This window comes from Eubalaena glacialis, chromosome X (assembly GCF_028564815.1).
Source record: "Eubalaena glacialis isolate mEubGla1 chromosome X, mEubGla1.1.hap2.+ XY, whole genome shotgun sequence".
NCBI lineage: Eukaryota > Metazoa > Chordata > Mammalia > Artiodactyla > Balaenidae > Eubalaena > Eubalaena glacialis.
This window is the reverse complement of record NC_083736.1, coordinates 36,371,009-36,384,875: the sequence shown is the minus strand read 5'-3', so window position 1 is coordinate 36,384,875 and position 13,867 is coordinate 36,371,009.

Genomic DNA, 13,867 nt, shown 5'->3' with positions numbered 1-13,867 from the left:
GGTGCGCCCCACCACCTCCCCACCCACCTTCCTGATTCCGTGGGTTCTCTCCACCCCCAAGAGCAATGTCTGCAGCTCTGTGCCTAAGTTTTTTTCATTTTTTTGTTTTTTTGTCACATTGCATGGCTTGTGGGATCTTAGTTGCCTGACCAGGGATCGAACCCGGGCCCTCGGCAACGAGAGCGTGGAGCCCTAACCACTGGACCACCACAGAAGTCCCCTAAAGGACACGTCGTCTGTACAAACTGGAAGAACTGAGAAGTATCACCCCCTGGGAGCAGCCCTCAACCAATGGGAGTTGGGAGTTGGAGTATAAATGCCCCGGCTCCCTTGCCCCACTGGGTGGGATAACGCTGACATGCATGTTCTACATCTTTCCCAGAGTGTCTCCAGGATACTGAGATCCAGTTGCCCACTGTAGTGGCTGGATTAATAATGTACTCATTACGGGTTGCCCTCCCTTCCCTGTCTTGTTGCCCCGTGTCTCCACCAGGGTTTTCTGCGCTTCCCAAATAAGCTAGCTGTGCTTGAATCCTGTAGGCAGGGTCTGTCTTGGGGAGAACCTCAACTTAGCCCAGGTCTGAATAGCTGTGATCTGTACAAAGAAGAGAGCGCTTCTCTCTGGGGTGCCTTCTGATGCAAACATTACAATGATGGGCGTGGGATATTTCTCCATGCAGAGTGAGGTACCCTGTGACAACTTCGAGAACTCTGGGCCATATTCAGGGCACCTGTTGGTTCCAGGCAGGCAAGAGGAAGAAGACAGAAGAGACTGTCTACACCTCTCTGAGGTCTGGGGAAAGGCTATGCCTGGAATTGGAGATGCTGGTTCAAATACATTTGGAAGAATAGAACATTTTGGCCTTCCCCAGCACAAGTAATTACTGGGACTGTCTCTCTGAAAATCACCTAAATGCAAAATCATGAGCATGCCATTTCTATTTAATAATAATTTTATTAAAAATAAAGTTCAATTCAGTGATGAGAAGAAGCTGGGTAAATTATCTTCCAATCGCTTTCTTTTTCCTTTTTCCTTCCCTCTTCCCTTCTCCCCTTTGCTCTGTCCTTCCCTGTCCCTGCAGGCCCGAGAGGCAGAAACCAGCTGGGTGACACCACACAGCTGGGGCCACCATTTAACTCATTCTTGTCCACTGACAGTGGGACAACGGAAAGTCCTAATTGTGAATTTTCTCACAAATCTTCTGACTTAAGGAGGCAATGATAAAGCCTATTGACAGGGTCTTACCCTTTGCGATGCCAGGGGCCCCTCTGACATCTGGGGAAGCCTACAGACCTTTTCTCAGAAAGCAGATTAAGTACATAAAATAAAATACAGAAAAATCAAAAAGGAAGCCAATTATGCTGAAATGCAGTTATAAAAATATTAAAAACCCAGATGTGTGATAAATGCACATTTATTAATGCATTAAATATGATCTCGTGGCAGGTCTAATAGCAACCATAATCTCCAAGTCGTGCTGAGCTTATTTCAAGATACCTGCAACAACTATATAACATGATATAAAAATATCTATGATTTCTCTTGGTGATAAACTCATAGATACTCCGAACGTAACTGTGCACTTGCTAAACTGCCGCCAGAGGTGGGTGAAAATAAATATGTGATTTTTTTCCCATCCAAATTGACAGACCCCTTTGGGGGTCCAGTGACCCAATATTACCCTCTCACCTCAGATATGAGGCATGGGGTGGAGAGAGCCATTTCTTTTTTGCCTTCTAGTTTCTAGAGGAGATGTCAGGCTTTCGTCTTTCTGGAAAATTGCTCAATTGTCCCTGCAGCCACATTCTTAGGGACCATTTATTGAACACCTACTGTGTTCCAGGCACTTTATTTACTTAAAAAAAAATCTATTTAGACCTTCAGGTCCGGGGAGGTGGTTAATTGTAGCCCTCGGCTCCTAGCACGTAATGAAACCTGGACCAGGTAAGACCCTGCTTGTGTCTTATTCCCTCTTTCTCTCCCCACCATCATCTCCAATCCTCACTTTCATTCCCTTCCCCCTACAGGCATCCCCTCTGTGGCATGTGCTTGCTATGCGTCTTTATATATGCGCATAGCCGTGTAAAACAGGAAATGCGTTTTTTTGTGAGTGGGTTTTGAGTTTCCATGACCAGTATTGTGTCATAAACCTCACTCATTTTCTTATCTTTCTTCACTCCACACAATGTCATGGAGAGCTATTGCTCTTGCTGTATATGGATTTTGTGCATTGCTTCTTCCTGCCACATGGTATTTCATAATGTCCATCCACCTTTCTTTTCTTATCCATTCCCCTAAGGATGGACACCCAGGTTGTGTCCAACTCTCCTCCAAGCTGTCCCCAACAACAACTCAATAGTGAGCATCCTTATAACGATGTCCTTCTGGACCTGGGCATGGGACCATTCCTCTGGGCTCTATACTTGGGGCGGGGGGTGTCACAGAGCATATGCCAATTAAATTGCACTAAACCAAATCAGATTCCTTTTCAGAAAAGCTGCTGCAGTTTACACACCCATCAGCTGTGCCTGGGATCGTCCCTCTCCCTACATCTTCATCAGCATTTGATAGATTCACTTTTTTAACGTTGGCCATTTAGGTGGTTATAAAGGATCAGGCTCTTTACACACCATAGCAGACGTTTTTGGTGCCCCAAGTACCACCTCCTTGGAGCAACTCTGGTATTGGCCCCAGCAGTGATGCATCGGCCTGTGTGAGTTAGGACTCACCCTGCAATTGTGTCTCATCTCAAACACGCAGCATACATCTCTCCATTTTTTCTGCCTCAAGGCCTTTGGAAAGGCCTGGGAACCTGCTCAGCCTGGAAGCAAAGTCCAGAAATGTGGGGGAGATAACTGCACTGGGGACAAATGCTCAACTCAACTAGTGGAGAATAAAACCCCAGCCTCCTGTGTTCCCAGCAGACAATTCTAGGAGGCATCCCCATGTCTCTTAGAGGTCCTGATGGAATCCAGCCCCCAGTTTCCTACATTACAGACCTCAATAATTCATTCTTCTTGTGGCATTTCCTCCTTCCCCTGTTTCTCTCTCCTTCTGTTGCCTCAACCCTTCTTCCTGAGCTCACCTCCCAAATAAAATACCCACACCCAATCTAAGACAAATACATTGTTTCCGTCTGGAAGGTACAAAGCAATCTCCAGTGGCTTAAGTGACACCTACCAACATGAATTACTCTGTTACAAAGATCAGGTATCACCAGTCCTCCAACACTAAGAGAGGGAAGGATGAAAAGGAAGGTTTTTAAAAATCTCAAGCTAACATCACATCTTATAAGCCCATACTAGAGCTTATACAACCTAAAGCCTTTCAAAGTAGGAACCCTAGAAATGCCAAGAGTAATGGCAGTACCATCACAAAAGTATAGCACTTCCATTGATGATGTCTCTGAAAGGGAAACAGTCGCTTGAATGCCTGTATTTATTTATTTATTTATTTATTTATTTATTTATTTATTAACATCTTTATTGGAGTATAATTGGTTTACAATGTTGTGTTAGTTTCTGTAGTACAACAGAGTGAATCAGCTATACATATACATATATCCCCATATCCCCTCCCTGTTGCGTCTCCCTCCCACCCTCCCTATCCCACCCCTCTAGGTGGTCACAAAGCACCGAGCTGATCTCCCTGTGCTATGCGGCTGCTTCCCACTAGCTATCTATTTTACATTTGGTAGTGTATATATGTCCATGCCATTCTCTCACTTCTTCCCAGCTTACCCTTCCCCCTCCCCGTGTCCTCAGGTCCATTCTCTACATCTGCGTCTTTATTCCTGTCCTGCCCCTAGGTTCTTCATAACCATCTTTTTTTTTTAGATTCCATATATATGTGTTAGCATATGGTATTTGTTTTTCTCTTTCTGACTTACTTCACTCTGTATGACAGACTCTAGGTCCATCTACCTCACTACAGATAATTCAATTTCGTTTCTTTTCATGGCTGAGTAATATTCCATTGTATATATGTGCCACATCTTCTTTATACATTCATCTGTCGATGGGCACTTAGATTGCTTCCATGTCCTGGCTATTGTAAATAGAGCTGCAAAGAACATTGCAAGAAGTGACTTTTCCAGATTTAGGGCCTCGAAATCTCCCTCTACCTGCTGGGTAGAGAATTGGGTAATAGATTGGAAGGGGCAATAGAAGAAGTGGGGGTCTGGTTTTAGAGTCAAGGCAAGCAACCAGCCGAGAAGCAGAGATGGTGTGAAGTGGATAGATTCTTAATATCTTTTTGAGGAAACAGTGTTGAGAGTTGCTGGCTGGAGTGGCGAGGGGAGGGAGGGGACGAAGCAGGGACCCCACTGATACTGGACACCAGCCTAAGTCAGGGAATGCCAGGGAAGCTGGTGGGTCACAGGACGATTGCACACTCCCAGGGGGATAGTGGGATCATTAATTTGTTCATATTTGTCTGCATATTCTCACATAAAAGAGCCTTTATAATCCTCAAACGAAGCATGAAATTTTGAGCTGAAAGAGGCCATGTAGTGCAAATGAAGACGGAAATGGTTAGGATGGGTGGACCAGGGTCATTAGTCAATTACCAGGAGCTGGAACGTCAGCATCTCTCAGAGAGTGGGCACATCTGGTGGTCACAGAGAGTCTTTCAATGACCAACCTCCCACTCCAGCTGAGATGGGTTCTTTTATTTCAACCTTAAAATAAAAGCCCTTTCCGTGAAGACAGTACGGTACCTACCATCAGGTTAATTTCTTCAAAAAGGAAGGAAGAACAAAAGGGCATATGGAAGGCGTCTTAGGCAGACTATCAGTGATTCTGATGGTAATCACTCAAGCGTTATTTAAACCTGAGGCAACTTCAACAGTCTTCAGAGATGTTCTCCCAGCTGTGTGTGCACTGGGAAGAAGGGTAAGACTGGGGAGTGCCGGGAGGCCTGGGGAAGGGTGGGAGGGGCAAAACATTCTTCCCAGGAAGCGAGGCCAATAGACCAAGATTAGATGGAAGTGTCACCCTCTGGGCATTTGATATTTGCCCCTCTCTTTTATCTGAACATTCTTTTCCGGTGGCTCAGACAAAGCATCAAAAGTGATATTAAAATGCTAGTTAGGAAACATCACCTCCAACAAACCCTGTTCATCAAAATGTTAGTGCTCTCTCCAGGGGCCTCGTGTTCGGTTTGTCAACAAGCTGAGGCCATTGAGCTGGGCCTCCGTGAGGCCCAGGAGCATGATTTAATTAATATCCTACCCATAATACCTTGCTGGGTTTATGCAAACAAATCCCTGTCACTCCTCACCTTAGGATTTACCCTCTCCTTGATGCAAGTGTTTATTTACACACAGTTTGACCTCATCATGGTGTTCAGCAGATGTGGGTCTGACTTATTTGCATTGTTTTGTGACAGTTGCAAAATTCATTAGTGGCTCAGGGAGAAATCCTCTGTGGACTGCCCCAAAGATAGGTGAAGTAAGAGGGTTCACACTAATTAATCCTCCCTCTTCGGCAATGCTGGATATTAATGATAACATAGTGCCCCTTTCAGAAACTGCCTGGATCCGTTCAAAATCTTGTGGTCGCAAGTGACAGAAACGGACTCTTGGCTACCTTGGGCAGAAGGGAATGTGATGGGATGCTATGGGGAGTTTAGAGCAATGAGGGAAGGCAGGAAACCTAGTCAGGAACCCAGCTGGGCAGCAGGCACTCTAGAGGTCAGGATGGGTACCACTCCTGGGGCAAATGAATCTCCTCCAAGCCCTCTTCTTGCTTTGTGTCACCCTGCTCACCATTCGAGATTCTCCCAGAAGATGAGGGCCCCCGCCTGCCCTTTGATGGATTAAGGTAGTGAAGGAGAGAGCTCATTGGCTTCCATAGGGAGTGGGCAGGCCCCTTGATTATCCCCCCTCTCACCGCTCACACAACATGACATGCGAGAGGAAATTCCCCACAAGCAAAAACCGGTGGGCGGCTAGCAGAGGGAAGCGGGCGTGCAGGGCCACGGTGCAAGAATATCCAGCACGGTCCCTGTTGTCTGTAAGCCAAGGCCAGTTTCCAAGCCCTGTAGGCATCGAATGTTTTGCTGCAAAATGTCATATGGAAGAAGAAAATGAAAGGAACTGGGATTATTCCACTCAACAAAGAAGGCTCAGGCTGGGATGGGGTAATGGCGTATGAGCCCACCACCTCTCTTGGGAAGGCAAAAGCACTGTTCCGCTGAGGACTTTTGCTCATTCCTCAGACCAACTTGATTGTAAGACGTGTGGTGTGGGGACTGTCATCCCGTTTTACACAGTCGAGAAAGATGGGCCTTTCTCCTCACGCTTTTCGCTCTGTGGCAAGCTACTTCTCCAGGAGGAACTTTCCCTTGACAAGTACTTACCTGGAAAATAATGGCCAGCTTGTTTGCAGCTAGGCTGAAAGCTAAAATCGAAAAGATGGGCTTTCTGACAGACATGCTGATCAGGCAACCAAATGATAAAATGACCTCATACATTCAACACACTTTTACTGCATATCTGCGATGTGCAGTTGAGATAGGAGCGGGAAGAGGGTTTTATGGGCAGCGTTAAAGAGCAGGGCAGGTGGAGATGGAGGCTTCCCTAGTCCCCGGGTTGTCCTGGGGCAGGCACCCCTTCCTCCTCTGCAGCCGCTTGATCCCCGGCACAGGGGGCGTCTTGTCTGTAAGAGTCCGAGGGGGCACAGCAATGACTGCGAAGGCTCATCAGACAAGGGTACTTTCGTTGAAGGTCAAGGCTAAGGATGGGGCTGGGGAATGGAAGGACTTTGAAGTCCTGAAGGCAGAAAGGGCAGGGCTGGGCCAGCCCTGAGCACACTCTGTCCTTTCCACTTGAGAAGACTTCTTGGAAGGAAGCAAGGTTTTGGAAGCTTTTGAGAGCAAAGAAGTAAGAGGACATGGTAGATAGCCCGGAGGGAAAGGGACCGTCCCCTCTGCCTCCTCGCCAGCTCCCAGGGCTTCCAATCCCCTCAGCACGATGACGACTTCCAAATGTGGATCTCATGGCCAGACCACTCTTTGACTCCAGACTTACACATCCAACAGTCTCAAAATCCACAGGATAGAGGTGTATTTCTCACTCATGCAAATGTCCAGAGGTAGGCAGTTCAGGGTGGGGTTGGCCATTCTTCTCCAAGAAATCCACAGGGACCCAGCCTCCTTCTATCTTGTTTCATCTTGAGTGGTCACTTCTCAAGGTCACTTTATGGTCCAAAATGGTTGCTGTGGCTCCAGTTATCACATTCATATTCCAGGCAGCAGGAAAGATGAGGGTAAGCCTCCTCCCTTTAAGGGCACTTCCTAGAAGTTGTGCATACCATTTCCACTTATATCTATTGGCCAAAACTTACTGGTTATAGCTAGCTGTAAGGAAGGCTGGGAAATGTTGCCTTTATCCCAGGTAGCCACGTGGTCAGTTAAAATTTGGGGTTTTGACTATTGATAAGGGAAAAGAGATTAGGGTACAAACCCCTAGGAGTCTCTGCCAGAACCCCAATCTAAATGGAGTTCTTCTCTTATTTGTTTCCATAGCTTTCTCCACCCCTCCTTCAATAATTCATCCCATTTGTACTTGCTTAGAGTCTATTTACATTGCTGGACTTTTGAGCTACCTGATGGCAGTGATCTGACCAGTTTTGTTCTTTTCTTCATTTCCAGTGCCTAGGCAGTGGAATGAAAATTGCCTCTCACGTGGGTTCCCATAGCATAGGGGACATACTTATGTTACAGCAACCATAAGAATGCAGTGTGCGTGTGTGTGTGTGTGAATTTTTGTTTTTATTGGGTTATAGGAAATGGGATGAGAAATGTCACCTTGGACTATGTCCCCCAGGGAATGTCCACCCTAATCTTCCTGGAATGGTTTTTGTGTTGTGGTGTTTTATAAATTGAGGTTTTAAATTAAAAATAATACATTTTTATCATTTAAACATTAATAATGCAGATATTTTACTGTAAAAACTGAAGCTTGGGACTTCCCTGGTGGCACAGTGGTTAAGAAACCGCCTGCCAATCCAGGGGACACAAGTTCAATCCCTGGTCTGGGAAGATCCCACATGTCGTGGAGCAACTAAGCCCGTGCGCCGCAACTACTGAGCCTGCGCTCTACAGCCTGTGAGCCACAACCACTGAGCCCGCTTGCTGCAACTACTGAAGCCCGTGCGCCTAGAGCCCGTGCTCCGCAACAAGAGAAGCTACTGCAATGAGAAAGCCTGCACACTGCAACGAAGAGCAGCCCCCGCTCGCCGCAACTAGAGAAAGCCCGCGTGCAGCAACAAAGACCCAATGCAGCCAAAAAAAAAAAAAAAGTGAAGCTCTCTAGGGGTAGATAACTGGACTGAATTGTTCATGCCTTCTCTATCCCTCCCTACTCTTTGCTCTGCCCCTTGACTTTGGGGCTTGGCCATTGACCTGCTTTGGTCAATGAGATGTTAGCAGAAATGAAGCAAGCAGCACCCTGAAACGTGATCGTGCGGTCATGCTTTCCCTCTAGTGTTGCTGCCATCACTGTGAGAAAAGCTTCCCCAAGGAAATGGCCACCCCTTCAGGTGGCCCATGACAGCAGACCAGACCCAGTCTGAAGAAGAGCTTTCCAGCAGAGTCCAGGCTAGATCAGCCAACCCACAGTCAACCCACAGATATGTGAGTATGAGCTGTTTTAAATCACTGAGGTTTGGGGTTGTTTGTTACGGGAGCAGTGGCTGACTAATACACTCCCCTTCCTCTACCTCTGTCACTCCATTTTTACTACTCAAAGGTAATTGTGTTCACATCCTCTCAGACCCTTACTCTGCTTGTACACATGTGTTTCTGTGTATGTAACTACCTCTGTGACTAAACTATGAACTTCTTAAAAGCTGGACTGGATCTTATTTATTTTTACCTTTTCCTGTTGGAACAGTGATTGAAAATACAGTAGAGTGGGAAGACAGGTTTTGGCACGTACAATTTCTACTCAGTAATGTACTAGCTGCGTGACCTTGGCTAAGCCATGTGACCTTGTTGTGCCTCACTCTTTTTATCTGTAATGTGGGAATATGAAAATCTACCTGACATGGTTGTAGAGAGGATTCTAATTTGTAAGCGTGACTCTCCTAGCAGGGCACCTGGCAAAGAGCGTGCGTTAAAGAGCTGGCATCTTTTAGAGTAGGTACAGAATACACGTATGTTGCTGTTTAAGTGGATGTGCCTGAGATAAATAAAGAGCTGGTGTGGACAATGAGGTGGTTCAGGTCCCTCGAGCGATGGAAGTCTGTCCATCCTTGAGTACCCTCCCTGTCTTGTCACTGTTCTTTGCTTTGAGTGCATCTAACCTCACAGCCAAGTTTCATGAGAGGACAAGCAGCTTGTCCTTTGGGTGTCGGCTGATGGAGTGGAAAGTGCATACTGGGTTCTGGGGGTTACCTCAGTCCATTGGGCAAACCACTCAGCTGTCATCGCTTGAGCCCAACACCAACCCACGAGCCACGGTGATGCTGTTATCCCCACTTTGCTGACGAGGAAACTGAGGCATGGAAAGATTTGATGACTTACCAAACAACACAACATCAATAACTGGCAGAGACAAGAGCAGACTCTTATCCTAGTGTTTTCCTACTATACCTCACTGCCTCCCAGACTGTCAGGAAAATTACGTCATCTGACCCAAGAATTCTCCTCTGGAAGCTCCTCCCAGCCTGTCTATTTGAAGATAAAAACAACCACAAATTCAGTTTACATCTTCTTTTATTCCCTAGCCTATTTGAGCCAAGGCTGAATGGTGCCAATTTGCCTATGGTGGTTTTTATGATGTGGGCTGCGTTCACTGGGGACTGTTCTGAAACCATCAAATTCATTTCAATTAGAAGTGTAACTTAATGTCCAATTTTCCAACCAGATTCCCTAGGTAAAGGAAGGCCATTTTGTTTGCTGAGCTGCCTCAACCCGATGCACACTATTTCTGGGTACCAATTATGCCCAGTTGTGCACCCTGGCTAAGGCATTTTCTCCAAGTTAAAGGGAGGCACAACTCAATCAAAAGAGAGGTGGGAGAAGCAGCATGGAAAATGGGGGGATGTGTGAAATTTGAACCAGGGTAGATCAATTCCAGAACGTTGCCCAGGGATTCCTAAAAAGAACCCAGGGAAAAGTAAATACATCTCATCCTTATTAACACTCCAAGCCCTTAAATGAGTCCTGATGTTAATCCCTAAGAGATGCCTAAATGCCTATTTCAAATTGTTGCCCCACTTGTCTTATAAAACAACTTGTACTTCTTTTTATTCTCTCCATGTTCAAAAATCAAGGAAATTCCTTTTGCAGTCTAGGGCCAAGGAACAACCCAGGCCTGGCTTTGATTACTGAAAGCTGGAGAATTTTGAGTGAAAGCTGCAGCCGGCTGCCTGCCTTGTTATTAGCAATAAGCATCAAGCCGTTCTCGGGAGATCAGGGGCCTTTTGAGGATGTCAGACAGCGGCCCGCACTTCCCCTCAACAGCACCTGCAGTCACCGCTGGAGGTATGGGCCTGTCCAGAACTCCATTTCCCCTTGGCTGAATCGGCAGCCGTAACCAACAGAGAAATAACCCCTTATATTTATATAATATCTACCTACAAGCGACTCCAATTGCCATGCTCCTGTTTAAGATTCTACAACGGCTGCCCATTGTCCCTCAGAGCAGGTCCAAGTGCCTGGGCTTATTTTTCTAGGTCTTGTGACAACAGACCTCACCTCAGTTATGCAGGGGCTTTTTTCTTTTCTTTCTTTTTTTAATAAACAGCTTTCCAGGCCAGACATTCTTCTGCAGCCTAAGAGGGTTATTATGGAGGGAGTAGAAAGATCTCCAGAGCTGGAAGGCTTGGTTCAAACCCCAGCTCTACCCCAACGATAGGACTAGGGCAGGCAAGTTACCCTCTTTACCCAGGAATCAGTTCTTTTCTCGTGTATAAAATGATGCATTCCGATTAGATGATCTAATCTAGCATGTCCTTCGACAATCTGAAATCTTACAATTTTCCTGTCCATCGATAGTCTTTTTCTTCCCTTCTCGCCTCTATCTTAGAGGTTGGATGAGCTAAGATGTTTGCCTCCCAGCCTCTCTTTCAGCTGTCAGTGGCCAAGTGATGCAGTTCTGGCTGACAAGGCACAGGGAGGTCTGCTGGGGTGGCGGATGGCTGTGGCGCCCCATGTCACATGCCCTTAGCCCACCTCTGATTTCAGCCGCAGCTGCAGTGGACGGTTTCGTGTCCTTTGGACTCACTTCACGCAGACAGCATCTAACTTCCAGTGTGCACTGGGCACCTTCTTGCTCTCTACTCTGGGGTTTCTCTGATGCTATGTAAGCTCACTGGACCTGCACACAAGTAAAGCCTGGAGGTGTGGGGTTCATGCTCTTGGAGTCGACCCTCAGTCAATGGGAGACAGGGCCTGGTGGGGAGATGCTCCAGCTGCCTTCAGGGGTGGACAGGTACCCCTGTCTTTCAGGGGTACACTTCTGGGAGGCATTGCGTACACCTCTCTGGAGGTCCAGGTGGAACTGAGCCCCCATTACCCATGGCAGCAAACTCCTTAGCAGATCTTCCTGTCTTTTTTTCCTTCCCTCTCTTACTCTCTGTTCTTCCTCTTCTGCTTCCAGGACTCAGTTGCCAAATAAACTAGGCGTGCACAAGTCTTTGTTTCGGGCTTTGATTTTGGGGCAACCCAAACTAAAATAGCTGGCATCACCTTCTCTCTTTCTTCTATCTTGAATGCAGATAAAGATGTGATGGCTGGAGCCAAGCAGCCTTTTGGGGACCAGCGTGAGGGAAAGCCTAAGAAAGTGGCAGAAATGTCACCTCTGACATATTTGAGTGACTGAATCAACACCAGCAACTGGCCACTTGTAGATTTCTTGTTATATGAAACTTACCCCTATTTATTTAAGCTATTGCTACTTGGATATTTTCTGACTTATAATTGAACACAATTGATATATTGATTATATTAATTGATATATTAGTTTTGCTCCAATATACTATAATCATTTTTAATCTCTGTGTCTTTGATCATGTTGTTCTCTTTACCTGAAACACCCCCTCCACTCCTTTCTGTTGTTCTACGTTGTCTTTTTCTTTTATGAATCAGATGGATACTCACCTCCTCCTAACTCCTTCCCTGAAAAGAACCATGGTCTTTTGCCTTCTATAAAATTCTTTAATACCTTTGTATATGTAGAGCCAAATGCAATCTTGTTTTCACCACTAGGTTACCCTACTTCCATCCAGCATTCATTAGACATTCTCTTGCAACGTATTTATTGATGTATGTGGACTCTCTCCTCTGTTAAGGTGTTATCAGTTTTGTATATCTCAATGCAGTAAGCATTGACCTTCGTACATATACTGTTGCAATAATAATTGTAGTTAACGATGATCCTGCACTCACTGTGGGCCCGGCACTGTGCTAACCTCGTTCGCAGCATTGACTTACTGAGTTTTCACAACAGCCCTGCAAAGCAGTGTGATATCCCCATTTTTCAGATGAGGAAACTGAGACCCAGGGAGGTGGAGACACTAGCCCAAGTTCCCACAGCTTAGGAAGTCACAGAGCTGTGATTTCAACCTTGGTCTTTTTCCCTGCAAGGCCCAACTGCAAGAACTCCCCTCTTCTGTGAGTCATGGATTTTAAGCTGCATGAGGAATGGGTGTAAGGAAGGTTTGCAGAGGGAGCATTTTACTAGGAATCAGACTACCTGGGCCCTTGTACCCGCTTTGCTGGTTACTTTGTCATATAAACTCAACCAAGTGGCTTCAGAGCTCTGAGTTTTAAAATCCACATTTACAAGTTGGGGATAAAAATAACTCCAGTTCTCACCTGAAGAGACTTTTGTGGGGATGGCATGAGTTCGAGTATGTAAAAGTCTTTTGTGAACAGTCAGCAAAGCAGCTGGAGACAGAGGTGATGGGTGATATGGTGGAGATGGTATTGAGACCAATACTGGGTGGCAACACGTGGGCCTCGATGACACCAAGTCACAAAGTGATTCCAAATATTCAAATTCTCAATGTGGAGAAGGTTAAGGATTATTACCTCAACCAGTTACTTTCAAGTATATTTTCCTTTCCACCAGAGTGCTATATCATACAAGTCTGTCTAAACAAATTTAAAAGTACAAGAAAAATTCTAAGTGGCACAAAAGCATGGTGTTATAGTTTAAATGGTGGCATATTTGTCCTGATTGGTACATAAAATATTGGAAGGTCTTATAACTGATGTATCTCAGATTCAGTGAAATACCCCTGCCACAAAGGAAAAATGTAAGGGTCATGAGAACATGTAATGAGGCATCTTACCCTATCTGGGGTCTCAGGGAGGGCTTCCCTGAGGAAGTGACATTAAGGTCCATGCAAGGAGAGGAAGCCGGGAAAGGACCACTGAATTTTCCTAGAAAGGAGGAAAGGAAAATATAGCCCCCATTTCATCCTACTCTCACGGGATTTCCCTACCTGTGTCTTCGGCAGGCCAGACTAGCAGCTCCCTTACATGCAGTTCAAGGCCAGCTGTGTTGTATTTGGTGATGACCCTGCTTCTTAACCTGGGGATGAATGACACTGGCTGAGGCAAGGAGAACCCAGCTTTTAGGGGCAGGCAAAAAAAAAAAAAAATATATATATATCAACAGCCATTCTCCAGCTCAAAATGCCTCAATTTGCTGCTCTAAACTCTGTGCCCGATTCTGACATTGATTTCTCAGATCTTCAGCCTTCTTTTGGTTTGGGGATTCATTTCTGTGAGCTTATGACCTGACAGCATCACTAGAAGAAGGATTTTTAAAATGCTGCTTTGCAGCAATGGGAAGGGATTGCTGATCGTGGGCACATACAGAAAGGGGTCAACCCGAGACTCTGGAGGTCT